Source organism: Suricata suricatta, chromosome 9 (genome assembly GCF_006229205.1).
Source record: "Suricata suricatta isolate VVHF042 chromosome 9, meerkat_22Aug2017_6uvM2_HiC, whole genome shotgun sequence".
Classification (NCBI taxonomy): Eukaryota; Metazoa; Chordata; class Mammalia; order Carnivora; family Herpestidae; genus Suricata; species Suricata suricatta.
Genome location: NC_043708.1, coordinates 60,582,630 through 60,604,478, shown reverse-complemented (window position 1 = coordinate 60,604,478; position 21,849 = coordinate 60,582,630). Strand labels below are relative to the sequence as shown.

The following is a 21,849-nucleotide window of genomic DNA, read 5'->3' as shown; positions in this document are numbered from 1 at the left end:
TAGTTTGTTCATGCATTTAGGAATGATCTGTGTGTATTTTATATTTGAAGTATTCGAAGTGTTTAAGAGATTTCAGGGAATTTGATAGATTTGGTCTTTGATTCTAATTTGAAATGTATCACTGAGTAATTTATTTTAGACTTAGCTGTTCAGTTGAAAGATGAAGAGAATTATGCAAAGTTTCCAGGCAAAACTGGAATGGATATTCCAGTGGATGGATTTTAGCTTGAGATGGACCATATTCATTAAATTAATTAGCTTTATTAGAGCCAGAAAGGCTTTGGGGGGAAGGTTGGGTGGTAGAAGTGCTTTAAATAATCAGATACACTCAATTTATAAATGCAGTTTAAAATGTTCAAGGGGATTTTTAAAAATTGTGATGTAAATAGGACAGACTGTTTTAGGGAATTTGGTCTGTTCAGCTGCTCAATCAAATTAGAATCAAATACCTCCCTGGGTTTAATAGATTTCTTTTTAAAGCAAGAATTATAATTTGAACATGAAGGTATAAAGAAAACTAGTTTTATTTTTACTTTGTAACTTTCCTAAATTGAATATTAATTCTAAAATCTTGAGGTTTAAATGGCATTTTATATCCACAAAAACGTAGTGTACAGACATGACATAACTCATTGGACAGTGCCAATTTTAGGTTGATAACCACTTAGATTTATACTGTATTTTGTTTCTTAGGAGAGCTCTATATAGAAAATGGAATTTACTCAATTTAAATATTTTTAAACCATTTTAACCCTCAGGAAATGGAAAGGAAATAGGAGGGGAAAAAACTGCATGATAAGATGATAATGATAATGATAACTAAAACTTATTTGTCCTTAGTGTATACCCAGCACAGCTCTAAGAGCTACTATACTACGACTCACTTAACCTAAAAATCCATGATATCTTAGAAGCAGAAGAATGAAGAACAGCACGCAAAAGTAAAAATGTTATGTAGATTACCCCAATCTAGGAAGAAAGGAAGGAAGGAAGGAAGGAAGGAGAAACCAAGGAAGAAAGAAAGAAACAGAAAGAATGGATGGATGAATGGAAGGAAGGAAGGAAAAAGAAAGAGAACTTCAATTAAATTCAATTTAAAAAGAAAAAAGAATTCTAGTGTCCTATCTTGAAGCCCCTGGGCCTCTCTATCTATGAGGTCACCAGATGGCCCACTAATATGTGATCTCTCCTAGAGGGGAAGATGGAGTATGAAATGTTAAAAAATTCTAGGAAAAATTCTTATGTCAAGGTTATAAAGTAGCTCAGTTACAATATGCAGCACACTGTGATACACCTATTCAGGTACCCATTCACTCTTGCAACTAATATTAAGCTTTTACTATGTGTCAGGCTAGAGAGTGGTGAACCGCTTGTAGGGAAGCAAGCCTGGAAATCAGTTAAGAGGCTGAGGTAACAATCCAAGAGGAACTGATGGTGCTTGGCTAAGGGTGGTGGCAAATGGAGATGTTAATGAAAGAATAGGTTGAAGACTTATTTAGAAGTTAGAATCAGTAGGACTTATTGGAAAACGGGCCATTAGGGAAAAGGTGGTATCTTTTCACAGGTCCTCAAAAAGCAAGGCCTGAGACCAGAGTTAAGGCCGTAACAATATATTTGGCAGACACAAGCTCAGAAGTGAGAATGAGTGAGCAAGGACAGCTGTACCATAACGCAGTGTGCTGGATTGCCAGCCTTGCTCCTGTTTCATGACAGGATGCAAAAAGCGACAATGGGTTGTTCAGTGGGCATGTGTATCCAGCACACAAGACTCCCTAGAAGGGCTGCAAAGAACAAACAGATGCTGAAATAACCAAGGAGAGAAAAAGATAGAAAGGATAACCCTCACAAGTTATCTTCTATCTTCCATTTACCAAGACAAACCCTAAGGAAGGAGGGAGTAGAGTGGTAGAAAGTGATGAGTTAAATCTGAATATGTTGGGGACACCTGGGTGGGTCAGTCGGTTGAGTGTCCCACTTCTGCTCTGTTTCTGATCTCATGGTTTGTGAATTCAAGCCCCACGTTGGGCTCTGTGCTGACAGCTCAGAGCCTGGATCCTGCTTCAGAATCTGTATCTCCCCCTCTCCCAACTCATGCTTTGTCTGTCAGTTTCAAAAATAAATAAACACACACACAAAAATGTTTAAATAAATAAAAATAAATTTGAATATGTTTGATTGGCTTTTGTGAGATGTCCAGATGGAAATGTCCAATAGGCAGTTGAATGTGGATATTGTCTGGAGCTCAAGAGAAACTCAAGTTATAGAAGGCTGCGTAAGTTTCTGGCTATGCCCCCTAGAAACCCTGTCTAGGGATAAAGCACTCATTCCCCCAGCTTCAAGGACTGTTGCCTGCTGGTGGCCCATGACCAAATCCCCCTCCAAGAATTACCCTTTATCAAAGGAAGCTGCCTTGCCCAAGTGTAAACCTGCCCTATGCATCCAAGGACAGTTTGGTGTGGGTACAAAGGCCTGTCCCCTTTGCCCCACTTAGGTCATCTCTGAAAGGCCATGCCAGCTCTAGAGGTCCCTAGAGTTCAGTGATGCCACTGTTGTACCTATATTGCCAATCCTGCTCCTTTCATCCCACTCCCAAAGTGGTTTCTAGAGCACCCACCCCCATATGCCACCCACATACAAATCTCTGGTCAGAGTCTCCCAGAAAACCTGGCCCAAGGTAAAGCAGAACCTGAAGAAGTGAGAGTTCTCGGGGGGGGGGAAATTCTTTCAAGGAGCTGTGTCGAGAATGGAAGATTCCTGACAAGAAGTATTCTCAAAGCAGGATTTTTTTTTTAACTTGGAAACACTAAGCATTTTTATCTGCTGACAGAAAACAGCCAGTTGAGAGAGGGAAGAGGGGAAGATTCCAGGTGGACAAAAGAACCCTGGGAAGAATGGGGTCCAAGTCACAGAAGGCGGCTTGTCCGCTACAAGAGGGAAGACGTTCCCTATGATGGGCCTGAGGGAGAAGGAAAGGATGAGTGTGAATGTAGGTGAATTCACTTGCACTGTAGGGAAGATTAGATCATCCGCGGAGAGGAAGAGGAACTCCGGGAAAGTTGGAAGCTTGAAGACAGTGGAGAACATTGGAAATAGGCCCTCAGGCAACAGTGGGGAGAGTCACCCGGCAGAATACCGCAGAATCCCTGAGCAGTGAGGGCTGGTGGAGAATGAGGTCACCAGGAGTTTAGAGTGGCAATCATCCTAGTACAAAACATGGCGTGTTATCATTATTTACAGGCCTCTCTCGGCACATGTTGCCTGACGGGCTGGAGCACCCACTAAATGTTGAATGACTGAATGGACCCACTTTAAATGAGCCCTCTAGTCAATGGGCCTCATCTCCTCTGCCAACCTAGTTTCAATCAGCTAAAACCACATGACAGCTATCTTGGGTCTCTCGCTGTTATTTTTAGTCTCAAGAAATGTTGAGGTGAAAAATACGCTTTTGTACAAGTTTATCATATGTTACAAAGATACACTTTGTAATGCACATAGGCTTATGAAACAGTTTTCCAAAGACCACTGGGTAGGACAGGACAGAGCTCAGACTAAGTCAGCTCACCTGATTCTCTTTCCATATACTGTGCTAGAAGTTATGCAATGTGAAACTGCCAGTGAGTGCCAGATGATTCCATAGGCCTTCAATATTTCTTTCTCCCCTTCCTTTCTTCCTTCCCTCCATCGCTCCTCCCGGGGCATGGAAAACCTCTTGGACTCTTTTCTGACCTCCCTGCTAAGCTGTCCCTCTGCTTCATTATGTTCAGCCTCATTTGCACATGCTCTTGACACCTGGTGTTTGGTGGCAGAAATGGCTGATAAAATTCCACACTGATTAATTTCATGTTTAATCTAACTGATACTTCTGTAGCCTTTGCAAATAACCTTTTTGAACAAAAACTGCAACGGCTCATTCCAAACCCGATCAAAGAGGTATGCATGACTCACAGCCACTAAATAAACATTGATGCCTGATGGCAGTAATATGGCTATTTATATTCAGAGCCTGATTTAACCAGTGGCATTCCTGTAATAAGATAATAAGCATGAGCTGTTTACTAGAAAAAAAGGAGAGTCTGTGGTGCTGGTGTTCAATAAAATCTCTTAACAGGCAAATGAGTCTCTGAAATTGGTTGGCAAATACATCCAGAATGAGATGTGCTAATTAGTTGCTGTTTCTGATTTTCTAAAATAAAGAGTTTAAACTTAAATTAGCCCTGAAATTTAGGACAATAAAAATCTTGAATGTATGATATCATGTTGAAAATCTTATAGATTATGCCTAATATATGTCCAGCAATACAATTAAGAAAAAAGAACTCTGCACCTAAATCATTAGAATTTAAACAGAGACTAAGAAGAGGTTTTAAACATAGAAAATTATAAGCACAGATATTTGAATCTCAGGTTCAAGTTTTTTTCTACTCAGAGAGCATCTGTAGGAGATCCTCTTGGCTATACTGGCAGAGATATCTATTATCATGAGCACTTTAATTTTTAAATAGAAAGAGCAAAGTAATGCAAGAATTATCCTAATAGCATTTGGATACCCTTTAAAAATAGATTAACCAAGATCACAGAGATTCTAGGTAAGCACAGAGGAGACCATTGTCTGGATTCAGAAATAAATGATAAAAGCTTCAAGCTTCGAAGCCTCCACCACCACCTTCCAGCATGGTTTCTCCTCCCCTAAAGGAAGAACAGCAGACACGTGGTGCTTTGCTTCTTTTCTCCTTCTACTATCTCTCCATGCAGCCCCTTCCACGCTGCTCAGGATGCAGCTTCAAACCTCCATTTTCACTGCTTACTTCATGGAGACGGTAGGGACTGCTTCTTTTGGGACTTGCAGCCTCAACTAGTGAGATCTCAGGAGATATCCAGGTATTTTTTTAAATCAAATATTGCATCTAAAAAGATATAGCCAAGTGACAAGAGGATTCACGTGTGTTTCCATTGTTGTTGCTGTTGTTTTTCCAACAAGCAAATGTGAATTCAAGAAATTGTTGTTTGCATCTGGCTGGTTGAGATAATGTTTGTTTTCCCAGAGCACACGGTCATTCTTTGAAGGCCAGCTAGATGGGCAGATGTGAGTGCTCTACCCGAGGGCAGTAATGTTCCTAAAGTTAGCAATCAGTTAATTCATTCGTTTGGGTCCTATTTATCTATAGTTAAATAGACAAAGGTTGCTTATTTATTTGCTTTAATTAAGATGTTTAGTCTTTATCGGAGTAACTATAGTTACCAGGGGTAATTGGTTATGTACATCTTTACTTCCATTTTACAGTGGGGCCCCCTGGCTCAGGTAGCAATGTTTCCAGCTATTGCTGAGACCCAAAATGATGGAGGACAGTGTCAGGCTAATAAATAATTGAAATCGTAAACACAATTCTGAGTAATGAAACAGGTGGTCTTGCCTACATTTTTCAATAGTATTAAAGTTCTCTTGAAACCAACTCTGGCTAGCTTAACACCAGAGGGAATTTACTTGAAAGGATATTCATAACCTTACAAGATATAAGATTGAACAGCCATACCTCAGAAGTCAAGAACCACACCAGTTCCAGAGACATGAAAACAAGAGTTTCTGGACTCATTCTATTTTTGTAGCTCAGCAACCAATATCTCCTGGTTCCTTTGTTTCTGTTTTTCAGATTCTATATTCTTAAACAAGAAAATCTGGTTGGTCCAGCTTGACTCAAACAAATGACCTGAATAAGTCAGTTATGACTAACAGAAGAGGGGGACAGGGTCACGTGGGATAGACATGGCTTCTGTGGAAGTCCCCAGAGACAGTAGGATGGTTGTCAGATGGGCAGCAAGCCCAACGGTCCTCTACCAGTGCTCCTCCAGGTACCAGTCAATGGTCTGATGCTAGCTCAAGAAGGGATAAAGAGCATGTGTCAGAATGTAAGTCAATGCACTGCTTATCCAGAAAGTCTTGCAATTAAAAAAAAAAATGTCAGCTGAACTTAAAGAGTATGCTCAGTGACATATCATGTTTACATTCTGATTCATTATTTTTTACCTCCTCTTGGACCACAGAGAGTTTGCTGATAGGCAACTGCCTGTGGACCACTCCTTGAGTATAAGTCTCTTCTCTTCAGTCCTTGTCTGACTTTATGGGATGGTACTAGAGTTGTCAAGAACAGAGGCTTTGAAGTTACCTGGGTTTTAGTTCTTGCTATGCCTAGTAGCTGTGGTAAATAAATACACCTAGCCTCATTTTCCTAATCTACACAGGAGATAACAATACTACCACATTAATGGGGACTCTCAACTGCAGGCAGCAGAAATTCAAATCATTAGGTTAAACTAGATGAAATTGTTCACATCCAATCTGAAAAAAAAAATGGCAGTTTTATATGGCTCAAACCAATGGTTTAAGCAAAAAGAGACTTTATGGGTTAATGAAACTAGAAAGCATAATAGTGGAGTAGGTACCATACACATAGGAATCTAGGGTTCAAATGAATAAAGAGAAGCTCTGTCTTTTCCAGCAACCAGAATCAGATCATATGGTATATGAAACTCTAACTGGCCCTACTTGGGTCATTCTCCCAACTCCCAGCCCAATCACTATCAAAAACAACACAAAGTTTCATGATGGGCCAAGCTTGGGTCACATACCTGGGAGTAGTTGGGGACATTATGATTAACAGATTGACGGGACTGTCAGACAAACCCTTTCTGTCTTGTTTGGTCATAACCCTAATGCTTTGCACAAAAGTGCCCCCAAATTAGGTAAATAAAATGATTAGGGAAGGGCTACTGTGTAGACCCTCCAGTCTAAAGATGGGGTTGACAAAAGCCATTGAATTCCATAATAAATGCCTATATCATATGGTTGTTGTAAAGATTAGCTATGAACGTGGTGCACATGGGGCAGGGCCTGGCACCTAAGGGCACTGTTATCTACAGTATAGACCAGGTCAGGGTGGAAGCCCATGCCTTCCTTGCAGTGACTTGCACGTAGACACCCAGGTTTCTTGGTCGAATGAATTAGCTAATAAGCAAACTCATGAATAGACAATGAGAAATCTGGATCTTATATCTTCGTTTGGAAAATGCGTCTCATCCCATTGCAATTTTGATTTTGCCTGAAGTTTTCCTATGAATAGCCAGACAAGAATGACACAAACAACAGGACAAAAGCAAACAGGCACTAAATTACAACTGGAGGCATTTTAGTTAAAGACCTGCATTAAGAAAACCCTCTGGAGTCTGGAAAACAAATCTTCTTCAGTGAAACTTAAAGAAAACAGGCTGGGGGTTTTTTGTCATAACTCTTTCTTGAAGAAAAGGGACAGGTGACTTTTCAGAGCCCCAGCACAGTGGCTGGCAGCAGTTGTGGATCACATTCCAATCCAAGTGGGGGCAAGGGAAGGGGGATTGGAACAGAAGATACAATCAGAATGTTTGACTTGGCAGTGTCCACAGAGCTCATCTAGTCTAACCCACTATTTTACTGAAGAAGGAACTAAAGCCAGGAGGAATGAAGGGACTTGCCTGAGGGTCACAGCTAGGCCCCTGGTAAGGGGCAGAGTTGACTCTCAATCTTTCTAGTCCATGTCCAGTATTCATCCTCCACACCACACACACCACAGGCCGTGGTGGCTCAGCACACACCAGCAGTGCCCCGTCACCCCTGATAGGTGGATGTTTCCTAAGCCTATAGGGAACGTAATATCTCAGTGAGAAGCTAGTGAAGACCTTCGTGCAGTAACGGGTCAAAGGACGGGGATTAATGTGTGCTACAGAAAAATCTGGCTCTTACTTTTGGTCACAAATCCCATGTAACTATACCTTTCCACCTGCCACCTGAAGAGAATCCAAAACATGTACAATATTTCTTTCAAAAAATGACACATGTCAAGCAACCTGAGCAAATAACAAATTCAGTGATATAAAATTCAGGACACATGAATCTGACAAAGGATATTTGAACCTCTTCTGACTCAGTTTAGGTGCCAAAATATTGATTTTGTGGATTTAGGAGGAGAACAGGCAGGTTATTTCCAATTGGGACTAATCCAAAATCTAAGACACGTGCTCACTTAAAGGGCAAGGGCATCATGTTTGTGGTGGACCATCAGTTACCCACCCAATAATGGTTCTCTGCTTCCTCACTGGCAGAGCTCCCATGTTGCCAGGACTGACAGAATGCCTAGCTTAAGTTTTTTATGACTATGTCAGATGTAAGTAAAAGACATTGAGGTTTTCTAGAAAGCCCCCTTTGAAGGGTCTGACTCGGATGGCAATCCTTTCTGTTCCTCTTTCTTTACTTTCTAGATGCTGATCAAATGGCTGGAGCCCTAGAAACCACACCATAAACATGAGATGAAGACTCACCCAAGGGATTTTGGAATGGTGAGCTGCGAGGACCTTGGGTCCCCCAAAATCTCATGGCACCAACACTGCCCACTTCTGGACATTTTTTTTAGAGAGGGAGAAAGAGAGAGAGAGAGGTGGAGAGAGAGAGAGGTGGAGAGAGAGAGAGAGAGAGAGAGAGAGAGGGGGAGAGAGAGAGAGAGAGAGAGAGAGGGAGAGAGAAAGAGAGAGAGAGAGAGAGAGAGAGAGAGAGCATCTTAATTAGGTTCCATGCCTAGCACTTGAGCCCAAGGCAGGGATCTATCTCAAGATGGTGAGATCATGACCTGAGCTGAAATCAAGAGTCAGAGCCATCTTATTGGATAAGAGGGATGTAAAATTCTGTCTTGTTTAAACCAGTTTTCAGATCATCCAGGTACAGTTCCTAACTGATATAGTCACACAGCATGATTGTGGCAAAGTAAGGTCTTTAGCCCCTTTGTGCCTGTTTCTTCCTCCTTAAAATTGACTAAGAGTACTAACCAGATTTAAAGAACGTTTAATATTCATTTTAATATTCTGTTTAATGAAGTCCTGCAAAATTTTTGAAGATAGTCCAAAGGAGTGAGGGGGTAAATACATGGGTGTCTGAATGCCACCAATATTCAATCAGAATAGTTCCTCTTCCATTTGATTTTTATATTAAGTATCCAAGTAAGATTTTATTTGGATAAGGGGAAAAAAAGAATTTAAAGGTGAAAGAATTTGGGGCGCCTGAGTGGCTCAGTCGGTAAGGCCTCCGACTTCTGCTCAAGTCATGATCTCATGTTCGTGGGTTCGAGCCCCACGTCGGGCTCTGTGCTGATAAGCTCGGAGCCTGGACCCTGCTTCCGATTCTGTGTCTCCCTCTCTCTCTCTCTGCCCCTTCCCCTCTCATGCTCTGTCTCTCTCTGTGTGAAAAAGAAATAAAACATTAAAAAATTTTTTTAATAAAATGAAAAAAATAAAGGTGAAAGACTTTGAAAGTCACTGGCATGAAAAAACATTTAGTCCTTCATATGTAAAAAGGAAACAGATCACTGCTCCTGAGATTATACTTCTCTAACCTCACCAATGGATCTGATGACCCTGGTTTGATGCTTCTTGAGACCAATATCCCACACTTGTAGACCAGTCTAAGGAGCAGTCTGGGGCCACCAAGCAGGAATCCATGATCCTGATCCATGCAGGAATAAAATCAGTGACCCCCAATACCTTCAAGCCTCATTCAAACCCCCTGAAGAATAACTAACGAGCTGGAGAGCTGTGCACAGCTGTGTTCTGCGGTGTTACATAAAGACTAGAGGAATCCAGGGAGCTGTGTCCATAAGGAAGGTATTTGTTACTCAGTAGCTCTTGTTACCTCCCATAGTCCTGACCTCTTTAACCCATCAGACTTAACGTACTTATTTATTCAAGAGTTCCGTAGTCTTCCACATGGGAAAAAGTTCCCAATTGGGTTTTTTAGGGACAGAAAGAGAGGGAAGGGAAGGGGAAAGAAAGAGAGAAATAGTAAAAGAAAGGGAAGAGAAGAAGGGAAGGGAAGGAAGGGAAGGGAAGGGAAGGGAAGGGAAGGGAAGGGAAGGGAAGGGAAGGGAAGGGAAGGGAAGGGAAAGGAAAGGAAAGGAAAGGAAAGGAAAGGAAAGGAAAGGAAAGGAAAGGAAAGGAAAGGAAAGGAAAGGAAAGGAAAGGAAAGGAAAGGAAAGAAAGGAAAGGAAAGGAAAGGAAAGGAAAGGAGAAAGTCCATCCATGGGCCTTTCATGCAACTTTGACTTCTAATCAAGCTCTCTCTTAGCAGAACATCTCACCTGGGCCCTGGAGAAAGAGCTAAAGTATATAAAGATCTTGGGGTCTTGGAAATCAGCATCTGTCTGGCTGAGCCCCTCACCCATCAACAGAATCACCCCCAAAAGTGATACACCCAAGGCTCACTGATTATAGACAGCTCTGAGTCACAGTGCCTCCTCAAATAATAAGCAGCAGCTGAGGGCTGAGGACTAGTGACTGCTCAATCAGAGTCACTGGAGTAATCCCAGACCCTGACTCCAAATTCTCCTTCCCAACTGACTAGATTTCAACTTTGACTTGCCAGCTAAGCTACAGCTGTCCCACTCAAGTCCTGAGCTCTGTTTCTCTGAACATGATCATAGCCCATCTATTCCTTCCACGTTGTTGGAGTCATGTCCCATTACTGAGTCCTTGGTCTTTCAGGAGCCCTGTCTTTAATTAACTCTTGTTCACTACCAGCTGCCCAAATTTAGACTCTTCTGGAAATAGTCAAACTTGCTCCTTCTTTCCTTATTTCCTTCTTTCTTTCTTTCTTTCTTATCTTCTCATACATCTCCACACAAATATATCATTAAAATAGCAGATATCCTATTTGCATTGCCTCTCACCTCTTTTTTTTCCACCCTAAGTCCCCCTTTGCAAATTGTTCTGAGTGGGTTTCTGAATGATGATGAGGGAAATAAAAGAGGAAAGAGGATATTAAAATTTAAGAGAAAAAATTTAGAGAGAAATTAAGAAGAGTAGATGGAAGGTCTTTGTTTCCTATCAAATTCAGTGAGGCAGATGGAAGGACTAAAATTTGTCTTTCTGCCTGCTTCTATGCTCCCCTCTGGATCACAGGGGTTGGAAGGCTTAAAACCATATTTTCCTGACTCTTTTTCTGCTAGAGTTAAAAAAAATTTTTTTAATGTTCATTTTTGAGAAAGTATGCACGAAAGCATGAGTGAGGGAGGGGCAGAGAGAGAGAGAGGGAGACACAAAATCTGAAGCAGGCTCCAGGCTCTGTGCTGTCAGCACAGAGCTCGCTGCAGGGCTTGAACTCCTGAACCTTGAGATCATGACCTGAGCTGAAGTCAGATGCTTAAAGGACTAAGCTACCCAGGTGCCCCTCTGCTAGGGGTTAGATATGATGGTCTTCTGACATTAAAATGTAGTCATGTGTTTTCTGGCATGCAGAAGGAAATTGGAGATGGTTCCTTCTGGGACATCAGTGACTGATGAGCCTGCTTCCACAAACACAAGCTTTTGCAGTGGCCGGACTCTATGTTATACCTTCTAATCACCAGCCTCAAGGGTAATGGGCAGTTCTCATGCTAGCCAAGGCCTCCTGACCTCTGGGTATTGGCAGAGAGGAGATGAAAGAGAGAAAGAAGTCTTACTGGATTCAGTAAAGTGGGTCAAGCCAAATGCCCTTGGCAAGACGAGTTCCAGCTACTTAACCTTTCTTTTTCCCCACCCCACCCCCAAATAACTGAGGCACTATTTCTTATAATTGAACTTTAAAATAGACAGTATTGGGAAAACTGCCATTCACAGGATGCAAGTCTGATTCAATGTTCAAAAGTCAATCCATGTAGTCACCCATATTAATAAAGAGGAAAATTCATGTGACTATGTCAACTGATGCATAAAAAACATTTGATAAAAATTCAGCACTTATTCACAATTAAAAAAAACTCTCAGAAAACTAGGAATAGCAGGAAACGTCCTCAATTTGATAAAGAATGTCAACAAAAAACCTATAGCTAATATTATTTCTAATGGTAAAAGACTGAATATTTTTTCCTGAAGATCAGGTGCAAGGTAAAGATGTCTGCAAAAATGTCTGCTCTCAACACTGCTATTCCTGTGGTCTAGCCAGCTCAATAGGGCAAGAAAAGAAAATAGAGGCATACAGATAAGATAAAAGAACTAAAAATGCCCCTATTTGCAGATGCCATCACGTCTACATAGAAATTCCAAGGAATCTTAAAAAACATTCCTCAAACTAGTAAGTTCAGCAAGATTGCAGATACAAGATCAACTTACAAAAATCCACTGTAACAACAGAAAAAATGAATTGCATTTCTATATTCTTAGAGTGAAAATGTGGCAACAAATTAAAAATACAGTACCATTTATAACCACTCAAAAAAGTATAGCAACAGAGTGATTGCTGCTCACAGGTCTCTTGGCTGCTGGAGAGCCCTGTTCTGAAATAAGACACCTCTCCACCCTGACTCCAGTAAAGAGGTCAGGAAACCTTGAGTAAGAGTGGAGGTACTAATTTCGGGCAGTTAATTACATTCTTTCAGCATCCATCTCCCTGAAGTTTTCACTGGGCAAATCCTTCAGGAGGACATCCCCATTAGCTATTCATTCTCTTTCACACTGACTGGAGAATGAAGTGACTGTTGGCGGTGTCACACAACTCGTTGAAATTCACCCCTGGGTGAAGTGATCCTCAAATAATTACCAAATGTAGTTCAGGTAACTGAATTAGTGAATTACATTGGCTCCTTTGAGATGAAAGACTCTTTAGGAATGTGAAATACTTTGGTTCTTTGTTATTAATAACCTGAACAATGAAAGAACCCAAAGTAGTATTCAATATGCTCCAGGAATGGGCTGACTAAAATTAGAGAATGCAATTGAGTTTCATTTTCCATACTTTTCATTTTCTATCCTTTTCATTTCAATAGTCAGGACTGAATACGACAAGTCATCAAATCCCCTCTGATGTTAATAAGGCATCAACTACAGAACTCTGGGAAGAGAAAAATTCAGTCAAAGTGTGGCAAGCAGGTGGTTCTCCTTTCTATGATTTATTACCATTTCCTCTCACTCGCCCTGTTACAATACTCGATGGGTGAAAACCTACATCCTACCGGTTTTCATTTTCTTCTGCCTTAGTCTAATTTTCTAAAATTAAGGGCCTCAACTACACTCCCACCCTTCAGAAAAACAATTGCACCCATCACTTGGGCCCTGCAAAGAAAAGTAGGATGCCCTCAGCTTAGTTCTCTATGCTGGGTATGAAGAAGACAGAACATAGAGGCAAATCCCCAGCAGACAGGTTGACCTTGGGGCAGGAGGAGTGGGAAGTGGTAGGGAGAGGGCTTAGGGCTGGCAAATGAAACCCCACCCTATCTGAGGTCGGCAGAGAGCTGAAGAAGGTGGAGATGCTGGGCCTGACTCATATTGGATGGGGATGTCCCACATTTACTCAACTAGATTTACAGTTCCTCATTTTCAGGTTTCATTTTTAAAGCATTGAGGGTCTAATTCTCTTCCTTGCTTTCAAAATACCTTTTTTTTTTTTAAGCTCATTTGCTTATTTTCAGAGAGACAGCACGAGCAGGGGAGGTGTAGGGAGAAATAGGGAGTGAGAGAACCCCAAGCAGAGTCCATGCTCAGCACAGAGCCCAATGCAGGGTTTGATGTCACAACCATGAGATCACAACCTGAGCCAATATCAAGCGCAGGACCCTTAATCAACAGAGCCACCCAGGCACCCCTCAAAATATCTTTTTAAGTGTAATATATTTGGTTTGGAATTGGAATAGCTAATGCATTCACATTGTTCAAAAGTCAAAGGCATATAATTTTACACAGTGATGCCTCCCTTCCACACACATGCTCCAGCCTTCCAGTTCCCTCCAGAGGCTTCTGTGTCACTGATTTTCTACTTTTCCTTGCAGAGATATACAAGTAAATTTGAGCAAAGTACCTCCCACCATCTTCAATTTACACAAATGGTAACCTACTATTCTGTTCCATTCCTTACTTTTTTTTACTTAATATGTTATCAGAGATCACTTCACACCAGTACACAAAGAGCTCCTCAATCTTCCTCCATGACAAGGAGTAATCCATTATATTAACATAGCACCACTTGTCTACCCATTAGTGGTTATTTCTCTCCCATTAGTGATCATTTCCAATTTTTTGATGTTACAAATAATGTTGCAATGAATAACCTTGTTCAATAAGTGATTTCCAAATCTATGAATATGTCTGTAATTTAATAGAATTGCTACTAATAGAATTATTACAAATAATTCATATAAATAAAATTTCTGAATCAAAGATTATATATATATTCGTAATTTTGATAGATAACTTCCAAATTGCCAATCTATGTCACCTAACACAATATCCTTTACCCGCTTTCGTATTGTGCTGCTGGTATTTTTTTTTACTGGTTATATAGGAATAAATTGCAAATATGTTTCCCAATTTGTCCACTGACTTTTGACTCCACTTATGCTTGTTTTTGCATGCATATTTTTAAAAACATGGTTGCATTTTTCAATCTTTTGTAACTGCTATAATTTGTGTAATATTTTAAAAGGTTTTCTTTGGTCATAAATTACAAGAAAATAGTCCACATTTCTTTTCATATTTTTATATTTAAAATCTTTGACCCATTCAGAATTTTTTTGGTAAAGTGTGAGGTATGGTTCCAACTTTATTTATGTATTTATTGTTATAATTGGCTATCATGTTGTCCAAACAGCATTGATAAACATCTCATTTTCCCCACTGATTTGAAATGAGACCTTTATTACATGCTAAATCCTTCTATGTTTTGGGACCTACTTCTTGATGTTGATTCTGTTTCATTTCTCTCTTCATGAGCCAGTGGTACCCTATTTTAATTTTTTAGAATTTAACTATAATTGGTAAGGGAAATAAAAGCAAAAATGAACTATTGGAACCTCATCAAGATAAAAAGCTTTTACACAGCAAAGGAAACAATCAGCAAAAGGCAACTGAAGGAATGGGAGAAGATATTTGCAAACAACTTATCAGAGAAAGGGTTCGTGTCCAAAATCTATAAAGAACTTATCAAGCTCAACACCCACAAATAATCCAGTGAAGAAATGAGCTGAAGAATTTTCCAAAGAAGACATCCAGATGGCTAACAGACACATGAACAAATGCTCAACATCACTCATCATCAGGGAAATACAAATAAAAACCACAATGAGATACCACCTCACACTATTCAGAAGGCTAAAATTAACGACTCAGGAAACAACAGCTGTTGGTAAGGATGTGGAAAAAGGGGAACCCTCTTGTACTGCTGGTGGGAATGCAAACTGATGCAGCCACTCTGGAAAATAGTGTGGAGGTTCCTCAAAAAATTAAAAATAGAACTACCCTATGACCCAGCAATTACACTACTAGGAATTTATCCAAAGGATATAAAAATGCTGATTTGAAGGGGCACATGCACCCCAATGTTTATAGCAGCAATAGCCAAATTATGGAAAATGCCAAAATATTCATCAGCTGATGAATGGATAAGAATATATATTCCAGTGTGTGTGTGTATGTGTGTACATACATATAGTACATATATATATATAGCGCGCACACGCACACACACATACACACACACACACACACACACACACACACACACACACTGGAATACTATTCAGCAATGAAAAAGAATGAAATCTTGCCATTTGCAACAACATGGATGGAACTGGAGCATATACTGTTAAATGAAATAAGTAAGTCAGAGAAAGACAGATACATACTTTTACTCATGTGGAATTTGAGAAACTTAAGGAATTTGAGATGAACATAAGGGAGGCAAAGGAAAAATAAGTTAAAAAACAGAGAGGTAGGCAAACAAGAAGAGACTTAAATACAGAGAACAAACGGAGGGTTGATGGGGGTGGGTTAAATGGGTAATGGGCATTAAGGAAGGGCACTCTTCGGAATGAACACTGGGTGTCATACATAAGAGATGAATCACTGGGTTCTACTCCTGAAGCTAAGACTACACTGTATATTAGCATAACTTGAGAAGAATAAAAGGGAAAAAAAAGAACTTAACTATAATTAATTGTACTTCAATTTTTAAAGCTTTACTTATATATCTCCCCAAAGCAACTTTGGGTCAGAAATCCAGTGAAAATGAGGTTTCTTCTCTGTGTCTTACAACTTTGTTTACTTTCCCTCAAATAGCCCATGACCAATTATTTCTTAATCTTTCAGGAAAAGACATTTTGCTTCCACCATCTGAGTGGCATAGTCAAATAAATGAGTAACCTTGGGCCTATCAGGAGAAGACCATGGGAAGACCATATTTTACTTTCCCAAATCCTAGTACCCGACAAGGCCTCAGGGAACATGCTCTTTTGTTTTGAAGGCCATCACTTTAAAATCAAGTTATATTTGACAAAGATTTATTATATGGCAAGTTGTTTCAGTTAGGATGCTTTTGGCTTCAAGTCATAGAAACAGATTCAAGAATCTTTAAACAATAAGGAAATGCATTAATTGCAATAATTGTAGATCTTAAGGGGCAGAGAGTTGGGTAGGCAGTTTCAGCGGGCCAGGTATGTGATTACAGATCCAGGCTCTTACCATCTTTCTGTTCTGCCATCCTCAGGCTTCAACCCCATCTCAAACGGATGGCAAGATGGCTTCAGTATTTCCAGACATGACAAGACCCTGAGAAAGAACAGACAACATTTCTTTTGTTTTCTTTGGAGCCAGAAAACATTTCTCAGAAGTCTCCCATGTCTCATTGGCCAGAATTGGGGGGCATGCCCATCCCTGAATCAACGTCTGGCAGCGGGAATGTGATTACCTTCAGGCTCACAGACCCACCCTTGGGCTGGGGAAGGGTGAGTTTCCTCTAAGGCACATTGCTGCTTGGAAGAATACATCTACTGCACAAAACCTGGATTCGAGTAGTAATGGAAAAAGGTCATTGATGCTGATAATGCTTATCATGAAAAGTGCCAGGTATGTAATTTAAGGGTGCTGTGGATGTTCTAAAGAATGAGCAACTTCATGGGGGAAGGGTAGAATAAACAGGGAATATTCCAGCTGAGCTTTAAAAGATAAGCAAGTAATGAAGGAAGAACACCCAGGCAGAGGAAACACCACTCAAAGGACAGAGAGGACATTCGGCTGGCACAGTGAGGATCTATCAAGCTGTTGAACTTGGTGGGAAGCCGTTGCTTTACCCAGGACACGAAGGCACCAGAGGGGAAGCTTTGGGCTAGCTAGCAACCTCAGTTTGCAGGGTTTCAGAGACGTCATCAGTGGATACCATCCCTAAGAAATTCTGGCAGCAGTTAAAGTTAGATGTGGCAAGCACAAATAGCAGATTATTAATTAACCTTCTAAGGCCACAGACCGCATCTCAGAGACCACATTTTTTTTCTCACTGCACGATCAAGCTTCTTGCAAAAATATATCTGCACTAATAATCCTCTCACTTCCATTCAATCCTCAATCCCAACCCACGGCTGTTAACCACATGGGGCGTCTAGGTGGCTCAGGTGGTGAAGCATCCACTCTTGATTTCAGCTCAGATCATGATCTCCTGGCTTGTGACATCGAGCCCCACATCGGGCTCTGCACTTAGAGCCTGATATTCAGAGCCTGCTTGGAATTCTCCCTTTCTCCCTCTCTCTCTGCCCCTCCCCAGCTCCCATGCATCCTCTCTCAAAATAAATAAATAAATAAACTTTAAAGAGGAAAACCACACCACCACCAACAAAAAGACTCCTTCACATTCTACCTTCTCACCATACAGAACTATTTATAATTAGCTAATTACATTGATTAACACCTTTAGAGACCAAGGTAGGGAAAGTATGGTTTCTTTCTCCCATTTCAATATGAAATTCAAATTTAAGAATCTTAAATCATATTTGTTCCACAAGGATTTCATTTTTTTGAAAGATCAAATTCTTTCAAAAACCAAATCAGTCTCTCTCCCTCTCAGGACCCCTGTTTGTTGTTTATTTAAGCACACCCACGGTCCATCAGTAGTGTAATCCAACAACGAACACATTTGTATCTTGTTTGTACTGGGTTGAACAGTTCCCCAAAAAGGTGTATCCACCCAGAACCTCAGAATGTAAACTTATTTGGCCTTTGCAGATGTAATTAAGGTAAAGGTCTTCAGGTGAGATCATCCTGGATTAGGGTGAGCCCTAAATCCAATGACAAGTCCATAGAAGAGACAGAAACAGAATTGTAGACCATGTAACTCCATGTGAAGACAAAGGCAGAGAAAGAAGCAATGTCTCTACAAGCCAAGGAACATCAAGAATCACAACAGCTACCAGAACAGGAGAGAAGCATGGAACAGATTCTCCCTCAGAGTCTCCAGCAGAAACCCACACTGCTGCCACTTTGATCTCAGATGTCTGGCCTCCAGAACTGTGAGAGAAAACACTTCAGTCATTCCAAGCCACCCAGCTTGTGGCAATTTGTTACATCAAGAGCAAGGCATTTTGCAACCCGTACTCATGCTTGCAGACACACACACACCGCACATATACACATATTGCCAGCACTTGTCCCGGAAGATCAATGGCCCAGTTGCCCAATTACCAATGCTTAAGCCCATTTCCACACTAGCTGGGCTTCCAGAGAGCCAAAGCCCCTGCCCAGGATTTAATGTGCTCACTTCCTCCAACATTAAAGTACCCAGTTCACCAAGGAATGGTTAAAGGAGACCGGGTCCTCAGAGTGGGGGTGCAGGGTTCCTGTCAGGGTCCCCCATCACTGTTCTGTAACTGTGAATGAGTAGACCATATATATGAATGAATGGGGCCGCTGGGTGGTTTGATTCACATCAGGACAAAGTTAAAACATTTTGTTCTGGAGCCTCAAACATCCACAGAAAAGGCCTGAGGCAGACGCAAATGAGAACACCGGATCTTTCTTCCCTGGAAAGTTACCCTTCCGCTCCCACCCACCCCTCTGCCCACTTCTCCCCTCACCCCAGGAAAGCTCCCAGCCAGCCCAGGCAGTGACCCACCCACTCCAGCTTACTTCCCATTCATTTCACTCAGTCAGTCAACAAACATCCACAGGCACCTACTGTGTGTCAGTCACTGTGCCAGGCCCTGGAGGTCCAGGGATGCCAGACGCCACCTGCTTGGCAGGCCACGCCGGGGGCTGTACGGGGGAGAGCATAGGAGCCTGCCTCTGCTCCTCTCCCTTCATTCCAGGCACGCTCCATACAAGGCTCTCTCTTCAGAGAACCAGGGCTTCTCCGTTTCTTCTTTCAGAGGCCTCCCCCCGGTGCAGGAGCAGTGGCTCAGAAAATCTGTCCTTTCACTGGCATTATAGGATTTTTTTTACGCAGCAGCAGCAGCAGCAGCAGGGGCATCGCCTTACCTTCCAAGAAGCCTGTGGCTTAGGCTAATATTTACATGTATTTGCATTTCCTTTGTACACAAGGATGGGGAAAGCGTGGGGAAGGGGGTTTTGCCAAGGAAGGAACATCACCTAGAGCCAGTCCTCCAAGGGCTAGTACAGTTGCCGATTGAAAATCAAGAAGCAACTAGTGTAGCGAAAATGCAGGTAACGTCTCCCAACCCCCACCCTGGCTCTCCTCCCCGCCGCAGACTCCTGGCTCCTTGGCCGGCCTTGCATCTGCTTGAGTCAGGTGTGGGCGAGCTCTAGTTTGTCTTGGTCTTACATGCACTGGAAATTGTCTTTCTGCCCTAATTCTTCAGAGTTTGGTCATTTTCAGAGAGCTCTGTGGGCACCCTCTGGTGGCTGACTGAACATTTTACCTGCAAAATTTGCAGTTGAGCAGATGGCTTTCTTTTGCAGGCACGCTCTTTGGTTGGAGGTTAGAAGCTATAAGCTTCTTGGCTGTTCCTTGGGCTACAGCTTTCATCACACAGTGTGTAAGATGGAGACTGGGACAGGAGCTCTGCCCGCTCTGGAGGAAAGGCACTTTACAAAAAGGGGGGGGCGAGGGGCGCCTGGGCGGCTCAGGTCATGATCTCAGGGTTCGTGAGTTCGACTCCCCCATTGGGCTCTGTGCTGACAGCTCAGAGCCTGGAGCCTGCTTCCGATTCTGTCCCCCTCTCTCTCTGCCCCTTCCCCCACCTGCACTCTGCCTCTCTCTCTCAAAAATAAACATTAAAAAAATGGAAGGGAGGAAGGAAGGAAGGAAAGGAAGGAAGGAAGCAAAGAAGGAAGGAAAGAAGAAAGGGCAGAGCGAAGAAACAGGGCATGAATTGTGGTTTGCAGTTTTTCCAGGTCAGCCCACGTGAAGAGGATGAGGGCAGCCCTTTGGGCTCTCAGAGGCCTCAGCCCCCAGAGGAAAACTCACTATATCTCAGGGGCAGACCAGGCTCCTGGAACGGCTCACTTCCCAGAATTCCTGCTCCTCCACTAGTCCAAGGGGGCAACCGTTCGTGAGAATCTTCCTGCTCTTCAGAGAAGGGCTGGGACTGGAGGGAGGGAGGCAGCGAGGCATAGAATCGGGAAGAACTATCCTGCTGAGGGTGACCCCCAGGCCTTAAAATCAGAAGATCTAATGACCATTACTGTTCTGTCAACACAATAAATACCACCACCTGATATTCCTTAGCTGTTTCTCCAAGGACTTCATTAGCCTCAGGACACTGCCCAAAGCCAGTTCATGTTAACTTCATTTTATAAAAAGAGGTTCCGGGAGGGCAACTACTAATGTGACTTCCTCCAGCCTGTCAGCGTTGGCCAAGACGGATCCTCTCTCCTGCCCGCTGGTCTTCTGGAAGATTTACCAATAGCTGCTGTGGGTCTATCCGGCCCCTGAGTCTATCAAAGCAAGCCACCCAGGAAGAGGCGACTCATAATGAGGCCTTTGTAAGGCAAGATCTTAATTTAAGGAAGGATATACTTGAGGCACAGGAGAGTAGCAATATCACAGGTACGTTCCAGAAGCTGGAAAGAGAACCAGGTTGTTCCGATTCCAGACTCCTTGATCTTAGGCCGAAGTCACATCATTTACTCGGAAGCAAAGAAGCACTGGCTACCACAAACAATCCTCTTTATTGCTACCATTTTTCATTGACTTTTTTTTCCCACAACCAGGCCCCAAGGAAGAAGGGAAGCCCGGCTCTGGGTGAGCCATCCGTCACTCCACACTGGCTGTGGCAGCGCTGTTCTGCCCAGCTGGGTCTGAGAGTGCCGCCGCGGGGGGCAGTGGGAGGGGAATAATGTCTGTGGTGGACAACCTAGCAGATAAGACTGGAACAGAGCAGAAAACAAAGAAGTCCCAGCTTTGCGCAGTGGCAGTACCGTAGCCAATGACGTTTATCTGAGGCGCGATTATTGCTAATTGAAAACAACGAAGTCCCGAGCGACCACAACCAGAGGGAACAGACAGCTCACCTACCCACAGAGCCACACGCCTGGAGGCTGGGCGGTCAGGGATCTCCTGCTAAATCTGAGCTGAGCTCCTGGATTTTTCCCTCTAGATAGTGCTTCCAGCAGAATGCAACTTGCTGCAGGCCCCAAACAGTCACCTTGGGATGAAGTAGGCATCGTGGTCATCACAGCTAAAGGAGTGCTCCCTAAGTGCAGCCACCCTCCACTCTAAACCCTTCACCTAGGGGCGCCTGGGTGGCTCAATCAATTGAGCATCCAACTTCAGCTCAGGGCATGATCTCACAGTTCATGAGTTCGAGCCCCATGTCAAGTTTACTGCTGTCAGCGCAGAGCCTGCTTCAGATCCTCTGTCACTGCTTCAGATCCCTCTCTCTCCTCCTCTCCTCTGCTTGTGCTCTATCAAGAATAAATTAACATAAAAAATATATATATATATTTAAACTCTTCACCTAGATGAATTCATTAGTCTTCATGACAGCCAAAGAAAGGAGATGCTGTTATTACCCCCACAAAAGAGGGCACCATGACAGAGAGATGCTTGCCCCACATCAAGTGGTAGAGTCAGGATTCAAACCGAGC

General features: G+C 42.4%; 1 long non-coding RNA gene and 1 pseudogene across 1 annotated transcript; both read left to right on the top strand.

Annotated features, from left to right (window-relative positions):
- Window positions 1-5,719: 5,719 nt before the first annotated feature.
- On the top strand, window positions 5,720-16,806 carry LOC115301873. The gene is made up of 3 exons (XR_003913333.1): window positions 5,720-5,904; window positions 8,287-8,364; window positions 16,523-16,806. It is a non-coding gene; the product is annotated as an uncharacterized LOC115301873 (long non-coding RNA).
- Window positions 16,807-21,159: 4,353 nt separating this feature from the next.
- Window positions 21,160-21,247, top strand: LOC115303067 (annotated as a pseudogene).
- Window positions 21,248-21,849: the final 602 nt, after the last annotated feature.